Below are 12539 nucleotides of genomic sequence, written 5' to 3' on the forward strand. Positions count from 1 at the left end.
TTTCGTGACGTTGGGATGTAATCAAAATAATTTGTTAGTAGTTGCTTGCATTACGTATCTCTATTGCTTTTCTTCTCTTTTTTCGTTTTCTAGAAAATTAATAATGCAATTCCTACCTAATATTTTTGTTTTACCAGTTGTATTTGAACACTTCAATTTTCCTAGCAATGTGAGCCAACTCCTAAAAAAACTTGTTTAGTTTGTAACTTTTGCATCCAGACACTTTTGAGTATTTACTTGGCTACCAAGGCATCAAAACTTTTACTCATTGTTTTGGATTTTTTTTTCCAGTGACATGTAGCACTTAATGGTACAAAAAATGAATAACAACTTCTTTTTTTTAATACATCGACATTTTTACACTAGGGGAGGGGGAGTTCGGCTAAGTCACACAATGGGCAGCCTAATTTGGTATCGAATTCGTCATCCAAGAGATTCGAACCTAAGACCTCTCACTTCTAAACGAATAGGAATACCACTAAATCGTAGTACTGAGTGGCGAATAACTGCTATTTAGAATAACTAAACAATTGGAATTTTTTATGTAGCACTTAATGGCTAAAACACGCGTAACACTGAGTGCTACATAGCAATGAAGCTAATGATGGGGTCAGAAAACCAAAAAACCGAAAAATAGGGACGAAAAACCGAATCGAAATTGAAAAAAAAAACCAAATTGATTGAAAATCGAACTAATCCAAACGAATGAATGAGAACTAAATTAATACTTATTTATTTATTTATGTTGAGTATTCATTTTCTAAGTCCAATTCCAAGTTAACTATTAGCCTAATTTCAGTCCAAGACTAGGTAAACCTAACTTTAGGCCTAAATATGCTGAAAGTCTAATTCCCTAGATTTTTATTCTTCATTTTCTCTCCAATTTCAAGTTAAAAAGAAAATTAATTTGAAAAATGGAACTTTAACGAAAAGCTCCCGCTACTGTTCATTTTAACGAAAAACCACATTTTTACACTAAAAAGTCAATCCTGATAAATCAAAACCAAATGCAATAAAAAAAATTGAACTAAAATTTAAACCGAACTAAAATATAAATTGTAAAAATTGAACCTAACCAAATAGTAATTTCGATTTGATGAAACCGAACCCACCCCTATATATACCAAAAAAAAAAAAAAAAAAAAAAAAAAAAAAAAAAAAAAAAACTCATTCCTCTTTCTTTCATTTATGAACTTTTTTCGATTGTAAAAAATCGAATCCTGAAACTATCTTAAAAGAAATTTTAAACCATTAAGTTAAGAGGAGTTAAAATCCAATTTTAAATAGATGTTGAGAATAATGATTTGGAAATTTTGACTTCTAAACTGGCTACTACATTACTACCTACTTACGCCTGCCAATCACCTAAAACATAAAATACATGAACTGATCAGAAGGATGCAAAATAAAGGTCATCCCTTTTGTTTTTTTTTTTACTGATTTTATCTTTTTCTCATGCCCACGTAACTTTTGTTTGGTGTGGAACTTGCAAAAGTAGGTAAAAGTTCAGAACCGAAAGCATACAGAGTCAGTCTGAATAAATTCTATATCCATTGTATTATCTTCTGCAAGCAAACCTCCACTAACATCGTCTCTGCGGCTTGAATTGAATTATGCCCTTCTCGTACAGTCTTACTGGAAGGATCCATAATGCATGCTTTGCTTTGCTTTCCTCCACCACCGCCACACAACCACCATCCAATAACAACAGCACCAAACTAATGGCTGCATGCATTGGCCCCTCTTGCATTACGTGCTCGGTGAACTGACCACATAAATCTTTCTGCACCAAGAATCGTTGCCCAACTAATGTTGATCTTTAAAATACAGTTACGTCATATATAACTATTGGGGATGGATTCTTCTAGCACTGTTGGACAAATTAGATTTAAATTTGGACTATAATTAAGGTTCGTCAAGTAAAAGAAAAGGTGAACAAATAAAAAAGGTGAGTTTTTGTATTAACGTATAGTGTAAAATTAACAGTCTGATAAAATAACATATCGGCTCGATACATGTATGCACACAAAGCAAATAAAATTCCCATTTTTGTAGGAAAATAATCCACGATGTGTCAGAGATCAGGGAGGTTGGAGTTATTTGCAAGTAAAACTCTAGTACAAACTAAACACTCACTAATTATATCCCAAAAGTTTAATTAAGCTCTCAAAAAATGTAACAGTAATACATATCAAACTAACATAAACAATATAATTTATCATTTCTGTTGGTTACATTACATCTACATCGACCTCTACAAAAGTGAAATTCATGTGCAAGACATTTAGAAAAGTGCGGTTTATCTTTTTGGATAAGATATGTAGTTAGTAATTGCACATATCTTACCCACCATAAAAAAATTAGTAAACGAAATTTAACACTAATTAGTGCATATGGTTTGCTTAGTCTGTCAATGTCCAAGTCCAAGCATGGTGTACACTACCCACCAAAATATCATCAAGACTTTATGATATTTTTTTTTTTTGTAAGGATGTGCTTGGTTGCAAGAGAAAAGGCTTTGCTCTCACTTATGAGTGGCTCACAAGTCACAAGCTTCTCACACTCCCTCAGTGACATCTCAACTGTTAAAAAAAGTGGAGTGCGTATCAAGTCCCCCACAATACTTCATCACCTTCATTGTAAAGAATACCACATTATTACTCAATTGACTAAACTACTGAATTGGATTATTAGGACCCTCCCACCCCCCAACACTTTCCTCCAACTCCAAACAACGTGGCCACCAAGTGGCAATCACCAAATATAAATTCGATCGGATAAATGTGCCCCATATGCTATAGTTTTATTCCTAATTTTTTTTTCTTTTGAGGGAGCTTTCTTTGACCACTCAAACTATATGTATGTGTAATGTTGGCGTACAGATTATGGCACCTTTTCATCAATCTATGGATCGGTCATCATCACTGGTTGTTGATGCCTTCAAAATGATAAAGGATTAATGACTTTTACAATGACAAGCAATCCACATGGTTAGGGGTGTAAGGTATAACTGAAATTTTTTACTTCAACCGAAACCAATCAGATATTTTCAATTTTGACATGAGATATAATAATCTTGAAAGTATTTTTAATGATTTTAAAAAATGCAAAACCAAGCGTCAATTTTTTTTTTGAAATTTATGTTATTTACCATGAATGATAATACAATATATGAGTATCATTTACATTCTTGACATATCCCTCGTTTACTATAACACACATGGAATAAAAACAATAAATTTCATTACCAGGGATTTTTGTCATACCTAAATAATTTAGGTATTATTCCTGCATAATCAATTATCTCATGCGATTCCTATTCCTATTCCTGAAAATATAAGTAAACATTGAACAACTAGATTGAGAAATTCTGGAACCAAAATGCTTTATGGTCTAATACCTTATGGTCTTATCCATTTCGATAATTTACATAAATCCGTTATCAGTATTGATGCAGATATTGGTGGCTGCTTACAAAATTTGACATAGTAAATCTCTAAATATAAAATGAACATGTCATCCTCTAATGAAAATTTTCTGTTCTTTTTCTTCAGTGATGGAATCAAGCACTTAGCTAGCATATGTAGAGAATACATTTATATTCTACCACTTGAGCTAGAACCCCCACTAAACAAATTTTATCTCGGTTGAGTGGTCGAGTTATGAGATGAGCCATGTGATTAAATGTCTCTGGCTTCACATATCAATCGGGACCCAAATATATGCTCCAATATCGATCTTTGGGGTTATAAGCAGCAAACCACGTGAGAATATTAATGCAAAATATGGACATATTTTACTAGGGTTACAACTCTGGCAAACTATTCAATCTAATTTGATTGAATGGTGCCCTTAATTAGGAAAGAACAAAACCCCCAACAATAAACCTAATCAGATTCTAAAGAAAAAGTATGCAGCCACTTTTTTCAGTCCTATTCATTTTCTGATATATGAGTTGAGCCAACGCATTGTATTTACTATATAGCATGTGGAGTAAGTACATAAATTAAAGATGAGATTACTGCAAACTAATTATTACCTCCATTGGACCATGGCGTTATACTCTTCAAATATTCCATGTTTTTATCTAAATCTTTCTCAATTAGTCCGAGTACAGATTGGCACAAAGAAGAAGAATATTTTAATTTTGGTACACCATGCACCTTCCTTTGTGCTTTATGAGAAACGAAATAGTAGCACTAGCAGCATCACATAAACAGTAGTACTTTACGTGCCTCACACGACTAATTAATCACGTTTATCTGTTACGCCAAGAATATCTGCCTTACATTGCCTGCTCATTGTCTCACTACTGTTCCCTTATAATACTTAATTTGGAAATTTGGATGTCATCCGTGTATACTTTGTGTTCCTAAGAGGAAAACAATCAAGAGTAATTTCATCCTTGTATACTTCACAAATGCATGTAATTACCTACAAACTATATGTATTAACTATCAAATATACAAGAGTTGCTTTTGCACCCACGAAAAGGATCAAATAAAAAGCGCATATACCTAGAACCACTTCACCCGAAGAAAAATTGCTTGAGCTATTAGGCTACCCAATCCCCCAAGCTCCCCAAACCACTCTAGCCCTACCTAATCAATTGGGCTCCAGGGGAGTCTGACTCGGACAAGGATTGTATGCCCTCCCACTTCCGGTGCCCTCTCGTGCCCTCCTGTTTTGTGTGGTCACGGTTAAGTCACGTCAACATTTTATATTGTTTTTTTTATAGAGATAATAAGACAAAAATGAATAGTAATATAAAATGTTGACGTGGCTTAAACGTGACTACACAAACAGGAGGGCACCGGAAGTGGGAGGGTAGACAATCCTTGTCCGTCTGACTCACCACACACACTAGAATAGCCCAGCCTACTAACTAAGTGGATCTAGCGTCAACCACCTTTTTATTTATTGGTTTCGCCGGCGCATGAATTACATGCGAGAGAAGCGGCGAGTGGCCCGACAAGAAAACAGGGCTTGGGCCCACACTGCAAGCACAATCAACTCATTCGTGAAGGGGGCAACATGGCTCTTCCTAAGCTGTTGGATTTCAAATGGTTATATTTCTAGGCCGTTAAATTTTCAACGGTTAAAAAAAATTGAATTCGAATCTAATGGTTAGTACATGTGGCACTTTCTGGTCCGTTATATTTTCTAATCAACGATCCAGATTTTTCGGGTTAAAAAATAAAAATTCAGAAAAAAATCAATTGTTACTGTTGGCATATGTGTCAAAATCTGGGATGTTGGATTACTGAATTTTTGTAATCCAATGGTCCATATTAATTTGGTTAGATAAAAATTATTAAAAAAATAAAAAATATATATATAAAAAAGATTTATACCTAACCATGCTCTTCCACCTTACACCACATTTCAATATTTTCAAATTCTTACAAAATTTAGGTGCTATGAGATTGGTTAAAAATCTACTAAAAATATATCTACAAAAATTGTACTTTTGGATAATGACACGTGGCATGACAAGATTGATTAAATATCCTATCTGAAATTAAAAGCAAAAAAATCTTTTATTATTATATAAAAATAATAAGATTTTAATACCAATAGCATGGGCAACTCAGTTTAGGAGTTGGAGATACACTTGGACAGCTACTGTTCACTAAGGCAGTAATTGCTTGGGCAATTTGCTTGGGTGGAGTTGCTATTAGTTCCTATTTGGCCGCCCTAGCTAGTAATTTTTGTGTACTTGAAATCCCGCCAAGTGGTTTTATATATTTTTATTTCAGTCAAGCTACATAGTATGGGGATAAGAAAGTGTGAATGTAAGATTAAATGAGTATGGGATAAGCAACTTCCCTATATTAATGAAATACATTCATTTTTAAGTAATGTCATACCAAATTTTAGATAGTATACACCAATCCCCAATTAAATTGAAGGACCTTTTGGTTAGGCCCCTGATGTTCTTGATTTTCTACATAATATTTTCTGAGCTAAGTGTATAAATATAATAACAATCACTGAAATAACAAATAAAGTGTACCTTTTGGTTTTTTATAGCCTTGAAGATATTCCTACTGTTTTCTGGTACCGTAGCTCCGGACTAGAAGTTTCGGGGCAAGGTTTTTAAAAACGAGTAATCCACAAATAAGACAAAAAAACTGGTTGTGTGTGTATATATATATGAAGGAGCTTCCAAATATCTTTCTGTAGACTTTGTAATATATGGTTTTTCGAGGACTAGTCCCTAATTTTAGAGCAAAAGTGAATGAAAGAGTCTTTGTTCATCATGCATTCAATATCCCTTATCTTTTCTACTAGTAATTAACAAACAGATCCAAAACTTATATGGACTTTTGAATAAGATGGCTTTTTTCCATATTAATAGGTGCTCCCACTTCATCGGCTTGATCATCATCATATATTCCTGTGGATCAATAGTTCATCATACACAAAAATAAGGAAAAATTTATAGGTTAAAGTGAAAACAACAGAGTCGGAATATATGTAACACAAGCCATGAATTTATATATTTTTTAATGCAAGGAGAAGGAGATTCTCTTTACAGATTGAGGAAGAAAGGCATATGTGCTTAAATGCTTGAATGGTGCTTGTCGGTTAGATAGATTCCTCTTACACATTTTAAGACCATCTCTAACTCATGAAATAAAGCTTAAAATATAAGCTGTAAAACTTTCAGTAATTAGAAGAGTGCAATATGATTTCAGTAAATAAGGAATTTTTTTATAATAGGTAAAAGTTTTAATAATTATTCACAACTTAAACTTGAAGTATCATGAATAATGAAGGGTCTGTTTGAAAATACCTCAAAATATAATGAAATTTCTAATAAAAATGTAAGCGCTTCATGACAGAAGCCCATAGCACGTGTTATTTTCTTCTTCCAAAAAAATACTTGTGAGAAGTGCAAAATGAATTTTTTTTTACTACCAATAACAATTCTCTTACCAAATCTGAGGCCAGTCATTATCAACACTCATCCTCCTCCATCACTTGAACTGACCCTAAATGCTTATGTGTTCTTACCATTTTCACTTACCTTTATTATTTCTTCCTTGCATTGCTCTCGGATTAATGTTAAGTTTAACCCATAATTAAACTTTTCTTCAATCACAAGCAATCATAGTCTAATTAAAGCTTCAACGTCAACGTAACATAATGACGTACGTTATATAATCATGAATTTCTTCCGAAACTTTTCTTGTATTGCAAGGAATTCATCTTTTAACAACCCTTACGAGGCCTATACACTCTAAGGGCTTGCTTGTTGGCTTCACTAAGGGTGTGTTTGTTTGGGCTCGTTAACTTTCACTGGACTGAACTGGACTATTTGTTACTTACATGGACTAAGTTTAATGGGATAAAGCGGGACTCGCATGCACTATCTCCTTCACTAGGAGGTCTTAGCAAGACCCTCCGAATACCATGGGATTGCTAAGACCTCATATGCTTGCTTCGCCAACATGGCCTACACCCGCCAACCCAAAACCAAGGAGAACCTAGAATCCAGAATCAAGTTATCTCGTTTTGAATCGTGGAGAACCCAAAATTGCCAACTCTTCATCCGCTCATTTCGAATCGCGGAGAACCCAAAACCCAGAACCCAGAATCACCAACTCTTCGTCCGTTCTTTCGAATCGCGGAGAACCCAGAATCTCCAACTCTTTGTTTGCTCGTTTTGAATCTCGAAGAACCCATAATCAAGTCGCGCATTCTCTCTCTCTCCACTCTGCTTTCTTTGCTCTCGTCGTCATCCGTTCACCTCTAAGTATGCATGGGCCTTCGTTGGTAGACAAAGACAGAGAACTTGGTAGGCGAACAATCATGGCCGATGCCCACTTCCATCTATAACCACAACTTCATCTTAGTCTTCTACACATCTGCACAAATTCAATGGAATAAAAAAAAAACCCAAATTCGGTGGAAGTGCAAACCCAGATTCGAATTGCTAATTGCAAATCCCAGAGAGAAAGATTTCTGAAAAACTAACCTATTTTCAATAGAGGGAAAGAGTGTTCATGCGATAGAGTTCTGAAAAACTGCGATAAAGTTCATGCGATATAGGGAAGAGTGTTCGATAAAAAGGAAAAGGAAAAGGAAAAAGAAAAAGAAGAAGAAAAAGAAAATGGAAAAAAAAGAAAAGAAAAATATTATTCAATTTGTTAGTCTAAAACTGCACCAAATGCTTCACTAAGATAATCCAGCTTAGTCTAATCTAAGCCAGTCTAGCTTGGTCCCTAAAGCTAGTTCAGTCCGAGATAGTCCAGTGCAACAAACACACCCTTAGTATTCTTAGACTAGATTGGATTAACCTTTGGAGTCCCATCAGGGCCGGTACTAAGATTTTTGAACTCGGGGCAACGCCAAAAAATGTGCCCTAACTTTATATAAGAAAATTTTTTATTTTCACTTGTAAGACTTCGATAAAATTATATTTACAAAAGCACCTCAAACTCAATAATTTAGAAATAGGGAAAAACTATTTTATTTTGTACTGAGAAAGGGAACCAAAAAACCCCAGGCATACAAGTAGAAAGATGATGAGTTTTGTTTTCCTTATGTCTGAACTTTTAAAGTGTTTTTATATAAATCGTGATGTGTTTTTTTCTTGTTTACTAACCTTGTCAATATGAGACTGAAAAAATAGTGATGATGCTTTCTAGTCTTTAGTTGATATGTATAAGCAATGAATGGGCACTAAGTTAAACCAATTGGTGACACATCATATGATTTATAAATTTGGTATACACATTACTCTTTGTTGAAGGTTAGACTTGAATTGGAACGAATGTTTAAAAACTACAAGCCACATGGCTACTAGCTAGTAATTAAAAGAAATTAATAACCAAACAGAAATTTGTAAAATTTGAAAAGAATAAACATGCACATAGCATTTCGAACTCAAGACATCTTGTTACTTTTAAACAACAAAAACCATTGCTTCTAATTAAACCTCTTGATCATTTAGCCAAATTTCATAAAGTTAGACTCTTATGAAAAGAAATTTGTAAAAGTTGGAAAGTAAAAAAAAACACATTGTTTTGAACCTAGGACCTCCTTGTTTATTTTAAATAACATAAACCACCACTTATGGTCAAGCTTTTTTTATCTTTTAATCAAATTTTATAAATTTTACTCTTATGAAAAGAAATTTGTACAAAAATTGGAAAGTAAATAAACACACATGGTGTTTTCAACCCAAGACCTCATCATTATTTCACACAACAAAAACCACCAATTCTAGTTAAATTTCTTTGTCATTTAAACAAATTTAAGAAATTTATAATTAAATTAAATAACTACAAAATAATATTTTATAATATAATAATAGTTGTTTTTTGTTTTTCAAGGCACAATTCAAAATGATAAAAAATAATTTGTGACCTAAACATATTTTAATTCATAATTTAGTCTCGCACACTACCAAACACTTCATTATTCTTATCTTACTTAGTCCAAGCTAAACCAGTACTGCTTAGTCTCTGAAGATAGTCCAACCCGAGATAATCTGGTGCAACAATGCAACTAATATGTCATGAATCAATAAAAGAACAATCTGATATATCAAACAAACTCGCGTATTTGGTTAGAGGGTTATATTTTAGGCTTTTAGCAGATATGCAATTGTAAGTTTAAAATATTATGTTCTTGGTTTGTGAAAAAAAACCTAAAATTATATTAAATTCGCAGTCCAATTAATAAAGGGGCTCATTGATCCCGGCCGGCCTATACACTCGAAGTCTCATGAATCAACAAATAATCTAACACTTAATATGTATTTGCACAACTGATCATTCTTAACTGAAAAGTATGGATCTAAGTGACTAAGTAACTCGCTTTGATTTATCAAAGGAATTGAAAAACTCTAGCGATTGAGGAAAGCATAAAGGAACATCAAACAAATAATGCACCAGATGAGTAAGGGGGTGGCTCCTTGGGAATAAATAAGTGGGTCAACGGTACATGAACCACTAGATGAAGTCCCGTAGAAGGTACCTAAACTTTGGTAGTTGTTCTCAGACTTCACTTTGATTTTAAAAGCAACATTTTCATAAGAGGTCGTTGTGAACTTGTGACACTGTTCATTGTTAATTTAAAAAATCTCTAATAGGGTTGTCATGAAAATTGAACCATTTAATAGTCAAACATCGAATAAAAAACTAAAAAATTCTAGGATGTTCCGCAGTATTCAAAACTTTAGGTGTTTTAATCGTTTAATTTTTATTTTTATATTTATAAATTAGATTTAACGGTTAAAACATTCAAAGCATTCTATACTCTAAGGTACCGCTAAAAAATCCCTGAAAAAAAACTATCATAGTAACCAGCTTCTGTATTGCAATCAGTAAGAGCTATTGCATGAGCTTATAAGTAAGTTAGGTTACTCCTCATATTGCCAATTGGTTTTATGGTGGAACCTCAACTTTCTTCATGATATCAGAGCAAGTTGTCCTATGTGTAAATTCAAATGACCACACGCGCTTCACGTCATCTCGTTGTGTTGTCCACGTGTTAGGCTTGAAAATTCGCCACACGTGAGGAGGCGTGTTGAGAATGAATCCCACATTGATGAGAGAAGGGACCTTGCATGGGTTTATAAGTAAGTTTGGCTATTCCCCATATTGCCAATTATGGTGGAACCTCAACTTTCTTCAGTCCCCCAACAAGCCTCAAATTCCTTTTCTTTTTTTTTTCTTTTTTTTTATAGGTAGGTCGTATTTTCATGAAGAAAAATAAACACTTTGAGGTTTTTGAATAAGTTCCAGGGCAAGTTTTATTTTTCATTTTGTTGTTAAAACCACAACGTTTATTTGAAAATTCAATTCAAGGATTTAATTAACCAGTTAATGAGAAAGATCGATGAAGATGCTGATGATCTTGGCCATAATATATAAAATTTGGTAATCTAGTGTGAGAATATGAGTGTTGTCACATTGAAAAGGTAAGGACTTTGTACTTGTTTATAAGAAATTGAGTTTTTTCTCTTATTACCAATTGATTTTAGGGTAGAATTTTTTTTTTTATGGTATTAGAACATGTTGTCTCACATGTTAAGCTAAATGGTCATATATAAGTATGCTCTTACTTGTGTTCACTTGTTGGCTTAAATGTCGCCACACGTGAGGAGCAGGTGATATTGTGGAGTATGTTTAATTATAAAGAGTTGGACTACGCTCCCCAGCACTATTGTCAATAAATTGCAAGATGAAACCTCAACTTATTCATTAATTAGGTCATAATCCGGGTGCTTAGTCTTTGTTGTGGTGTATTAGGGATTATTTAAATTTATCTTAAAACTATATGTTAACTCACTCTTATATCTCGAATTAGACGTTACAGAAATTACTTTTTTTTTAATTGGCATCAACACAGGACGAAATATATATGTTTAGTGTCTCGTTGTTATTCAATTATGATGATGTTATCCACACATTTATTTTTACTTCTCACACACCTCTTTCAATTCCCGGCCATTAGATCGATTGAAGTACATCAACGGACAAAAATTAATAAGAGTGTGTAAGAGGTAAAAAAATGTGTGTGAATAGCACTACCCATTCAATTATACACATATATAGAGGTGGTTTATATGTACTATTTTTTTTTCCAGTTTCCCACGTGATCTATCTCAAAAATATCATGACCGACTTTGCAAAATACTCCAAGAAATTTTGTTTACATCTTTTAATACAATTTACTTGGTCCAAAAAATATAATGCTTTCACATGGCAGTGTTCTAACTGCAGCCGTATTATATTTCTGTTTCCAAACAAATATGTGATAATCGAACCACTTTTTATACGTCGACTTTTCTGTGATAATCGAACCCTTCTTTAGAATAATAGGAGCTTCACTATTGAACTGATAATGGACTTGAACTGCAAACAATTTTCCCAGCATGAAAAATATTATATAGCATTAATTATGTTCTAATAAGATGTATCTTAAGTTTTTATTTTTTGTTTGTCAACTACGTTGTGTGCTCACTTGAATTTGATTGGTAACTGGACCTTTCAAACTTTTTTTTTTGTTATTTTATAAAACAACGATATTATTTACACTAAGGAAAGGGATATTAGGTTAAGTCGCATAATGAGTCAGCCATAATAATTGGTATCAAACTTATCATCCACGAAAATCGAATCTATGACCTCGCACTTATAAAGAAAGATAAATAATGCTAGTGGTAACTGACCTTCAGACTTAAGCATAAGCATTAGTTGTTTAATTATTGAAATCGGCTAGCTGCACCAATAGCTTTACATTGAGTTCTTAATAACTCAAACGAACAATCAATGGTTGAATTAATCTTTATAAACGAAAAAGAGGTTATTTGTAGACATCACAAATTAATTAGCTGCTAGTGCACCCAAAACTACTGCTTTTAAACAAGATGATATAGCTAGTCATAAAATACCCGTGTGCATATATACTTGTATTGTATGGTAAACATGCCCTACTTATATATCACTTAACCAAAGCCTACTTGATGTGGGCACTTATTTGTGCACACTACTTAAATGATGTATCGATCCCCTTCTTTT

Source organism: Malus domestica, chromosome 03, assembly GCF_042453785.1.
Source record: "Malus domestica chromosome 03, GDT2T_hap1".
NCBI lineage: Eukaryota > Viridiplantae > Streptophyta > Magnoliopsida > Rosales > Rosaceae > Malus > Malus domestica.